Source organism: Babylonia areolata, chromosome 29 (assembly GCF_041734735.1).
Source record: "Babylonia areolata isolate BAREFJ2019XMU chromosome 29, ASM4173473v1, whole genome shotgun sequence".
Lineage (NCBI taxonomy): Eukaryota > Metazoa > Mollusca > Gastropoda > Neogastropoda > Buccinidae > Babylonia > Babylonia areolata.
This window is the reverse complement of record NC_134904.1, coordinates 747098-751099: the sequence shown is the minus strand read 5'-3', so window position 1 is coordinate 751099 and position 4002 is coordinate 747098. Positions and strand designations below refer to the sequence as shown.

The window sequence follows — 4002 nt, the reverse complement described above, 5'->3', positions numbered from 1 at the left end:
AGGTGAAAAGAATTCTCTGTTGATGCTGCTTTTAGTTACCTTGGTTGATTCAGTTGTTAACATGTTGGTTGTCGATGAAAACAAAGGACAACGCAGATCACCACAAACACAGATTGTACTGACCAGCGTGTAGAAATTCTGGTGATGCAACTGATATGGAACTTTTTTTGAAAGTGCCATAATAATGTCTTCGTTTTCTTTTCTTTCTTTTTTCTGTTCTAGTATTGTTGTTGTTGGCTTCTTGTTTTGGGTCAAGAAATATGCCAGGTGCGTGTCTATGTGTATCTGTTTTTTCTTTTTCTTTTTTTCAAGGAAATCGAGATCAGAAGGCGTGCTCAGCAGTGTGACAGCGGCGGGGAGGGGGGGAGGGGCGGGGTGATGGGCGTGGCGGGGAGGGGGTATGGGCGGGGCGGGGAGGGAGGGATCTTAACTCAGCAAGTTCCTTCAGCATAATAACTGTTCCAATTCCGTGTTCAAGACTCGCGCAGGTTACAGCACTGTGCGGGCCACTGTTTACAGGCTCATTCCACTGTTGTGTTTTATGTTCAAGAAAAAAATGCAGGACATCCATTAGCTTGAATCCATGTATTCATTTATTTTCTTTGTGGACTGTGGAACATTTTTGTGTATATAAGTATAGCCAGTGCCGCCTGCAGTACAAGGCACTGTCATCTTAGCGAGATCAGTTCAAATGTTGACTTTTTATCCATGTGATATACGTGATGAACATCATTCCAAACGCTCAATTATTGATCTTATTCTGACCCCCCCAGCCTCCACCCCATCCCCCCCCCATACCCCCCCCCCCCCCCACCCCCCCAAAAAAGAAGACGAAATGCAAACACTGCAGCTTCACCTAATTCACCAGCACGGCTTCTACTGTTCTGTTTACCACACGTGTCTTCAGGCGCTTGGTAAGGATAACAGTGAGTATTTATAATGCAGCGCTTCGGCCAGAGAGTGGAGGAAGAAAGAATGACAGTTTAGAGATGTCTGCCATCGAAGTAATATGTCTGATGGTAACCTGTTTAGTGTGTGTGCTGAAGTGGTAGTATGTCTGATGGTAACCTGTTCAGTGTATGTGCTGAAGTGGTAATATGTCTGATGGTAACCTGTTTAGTGTGTCTGCCATCGAAGTAATATGTCTGGATGGTAACCTGTTTAGTGTGTGTGCTGAAGTGGTAGTATGTCTGATGGTAACCTGTTTAGTGTGTGTGCTGAAGTGGTAATATGTCTGATGGTAACCTGTTTAGTGTGTGTGCCGAAGTGGTAATATGTCTGGATGGTAACCTGTTTAGTGTGTGTGTGTGCCGAAGTGGTAATATGTCTGATGGTAACCTGTTTAGTGTGTGTGTGTGCCGAAGTGGTAATATGTCTGATGGTAACCTGTTTAGTGTGTGTGTGCCGAAGTGGTAATATGTCTGGATGGTAACCTGTTTAGTGTGTGTGCCGAAGTGGTAATATGTCTGGATGGTAACCTGTTTAGTGTGTGTGTGCCGAAGTGGTAATGTGTCTGGATGGTAACCTGTTTAGTGTGTGTGCCGAAGTGGTAATATGTCTGGATGGTAACCTGTTTAGTGTGTGTGCCGAAGTGGTAATGTGTCTGGATGGTAACCTGTTTAGTGTGTGTGCCGAAGTGGTAATATGTCAGGATGGTAACCTGTTTAGTGTGTGTGCCGAAGTGGTAATGTGTCTGGATGGTAACCTGTTTAGTGTGTGTGCCGAAGTGGTAATATGTCTGGATGGTAACCTGTTTAGTGTGTGTGCCGAAGTGGTAATGTGTCTGGATGGTAACCTGTTTAGTGTGTGTGCCGAAGTGGTAATGTGTCTGGATGGTAACCTGTTTAGTGTGTGTGCCGAAGTGGTAATATGTCTGGATGGTAACCTGTTTAGTGTGTGTGTGCCGAAGTGGTAATATGTCTGATGGTAGCCTGTTTAGTGTGTGTGTGCCGAAGTGGTAATATGTCTGGATGGTAACCTGTTTAGTGTGTGTGCCGAAGTGGTAATGTGTCTGGATGGTAACCTGTTTAGTGTGTGTGCCGAAGTGGTAATATGTCTGGATGGTAACCTGTTTAGTGTGTGTGCCGAAGTGGTAATATGTCTGGATGGTAACCTGTTTAGTGTGTGTGCCGAAGTGGTAATATATCAGGATGGTAACCTGTTTAGTGTGTGTGCCGAAGTGGTAATATGTCTGGATGGTAACCTGTTTAGTGTGTGTGCCGAAGTGGTAATATGTCTGGATGGTAACCTGTTTAGTGTGTGTGCCGAAGTGGTAATGTGTCTGGATGGTAACCTGTTTAGTGTGTGTGCCGAAGTGGTAATGTGTCTGGATGGTAACCTGTTTAGTGTGTGTGCCGAAGTGGTAATATGTCAGGATGGTAACCTGTTTAGTGTGTGTGCCGAAGTGGTAATATGTCTGGATGGTAACCTGTTTAGTGTGTGTGCCGAAGTGGTAATGTGTCTGGATGGTAACCTGTTTAGTGTGTGTGCCGAAGTGGTAATATGTCAGGATGGTAACCTGTTTAGTGTGTGTGCCGAAGTGGTAATATGTCTGGATGGTAACCTGTTTAGTGTGTGTGCCGAAGTGGTAATATGTCAGGATGGTAACCTGTTTAGTGTGTGTGCCGAAGTGGTAATGTGTCTGGATGGTAACCTGTTTAGTGTGTGTGCCGAAGTGGTAATATATCTGGATGGTAACCTGTTTAGTGTGTGTGCCGAAGTGGTAATATGTCTGATGGTAACCTGTTTAGTGTGTGTGCCGAAGTGGTAGTATGTCTGATGGTAACCTGTTTAGTGTGTGTGCCGAAGTGGTAATATGTCTGGATGGTAACCTGTTTAGTGTGTGTGCCGAAGTGGTAATATGTCTGATGGTAACCTGTTTAGTGTGTGTGCCGAAGTGGTAATATGTCTGGATGGTAACCTGTTTAGTGTGTGTGCCGAAGTGGTAATATGTCTGGATGGTAACCTGTTTAGTGTGTGTGCCGAAGTGGTAATATGTCTGATGGTAACCTGTTTAGTGTGTGTGCCGAAGTGGTAATATGTCTGGATGGTAACCTGTTTAGTGTGTGTGCCGAAGTGGTAATGTGTCTGGATGGTGACCTGTTTAGTGTGTGTGCCGAAGTGGTAATATATCAGGATGGTGACCTGTTTAGTGTGTGTGCCGAAGTGGTAATGTGTCTGGATGGTAACCTGTTTAGTGTGTGTGCCGAAGTGGTAATATGTCTGGATGGTAACCTGTTTAGTGTGTGTGCCGAAGTGGTAATATGTCTGGATGGTAACCTGTTTAGTGTGTGTGCCGAAGTGGTAATATGTCTGGATGGTAACCTGTTTAGTGTGTGTGCCGAAGTGGTAATATGTCTGGATGGTGACCTGTTTAGTGTGTGTGCCGAAGTGGTAATATGTCTGGATGGTAACCTGTTTAGTGTGTGTGCCGAAGTGGTAATATGTCTGGATGGTAACCTGTTTAGTGTGTGTGCCGAAGTGGTAATATGTCTGGATGGTGACCTGCTGACCATTTGCAATCGTTGCTTGCCTTCTTCCTGCACGGGCAGACGGGTCAGGGCTGCATCCTTCAGACTGACCAGTCCAGGGACCTCAGTGCACATCAGGTGACGGCGCTGATGATGATGCGTGGTGTTGTGGTTTGTCAGAGTGCGCCGTGCAGCCTTCAGACTGACCAGGGACCTCAGTGCACATCAGGTGACGGCGCTGATGATGATGCGTGGTGTTGTGCTTTGTCAGAGTGCGACGTGCAGCCTTCAGACTGACCAGGGACCTCAGTGCGCATCAGGTGACGGCGCTGATGATGATGCGTGGTGTTGTGGTTTGTCAGAGTGCGCCGTGCAGCCTTCAGCACTCGGGCTCTGTGTCGGGGTTATCCCGCCCTTGTCTCCTGACCCAGAGACCTGTCCAGTGAGGAGAGGGGGTAAGAGGGGGTTTTTCTCAGGATCCCACCCCGGGGTTACAGCTTGCTTTTGGGGGCGAGGGCTTGCTGTGTTTTTT

At 46.6% G+C, this 4002-nt stretch overlaps 1 protein-coding gene and 2 long non-coding RNA genes across 8 annotated transcripts in view; 1 reads left to right on the top strand and 2 right to left on the bottom strand.

The window, feature by feature from the left end:
- Positions 1-790, top strand: part of LOC143274844 (uncharacterized) — a 237399-nt gene extending 236609 nt beyond the window's left edge. For all 5 annotated transcript variants that reach the window (XM_076578800.1, XM_076578796.1, XM_076578798.1 and 2 more), the window contains one exon: positions 1-790. This exon is cut by the window's left edge and continues 3075 nt beyond it. The gene's annotated coding sequence lies outside the window, so the exon portion shown is untranslated.
- A 90-nt stretch (positions 791-880) lies between these two features.
- Positions 881-2160, bottom strand: LOC143274845 (uncharacterized). 2 transcript variants are annotated; one of them, XR_013053316.1, is made up of 4 exons: positions 1661-2160; positions 1571-1615; positions 1387-1525; positions 881-1245 (listed from the first exon to the last, which is right to left on the bottom strand). It is a non-coding gene; the product is annotated as an uncharacterized LOC143274845 (long non-coding RNA). The 2 variants fall into 2 exon arrangements; XR_013053315.1 differs by having other exon boundaries at positions 1387-1615.
- Positions 2161-2229: 69 nt separating this feature from the next.
- LOC143274765 (uncharacterized) lies at positions 2230-2661 on the bottom strand. The gene is made up of 3 exons (XR_013053305.1): positions 2609-2661; positions 2429-2473; positions 2230-2338 (listed from the first exon to the last, which is right to left on the bottom strand). It is a non-coding gene; the product is annotated as an uncharacterized LOC143274765 (long non-coding RNA).
- Positions 2662-4002: the final 1341 nt, after the last annotated feature.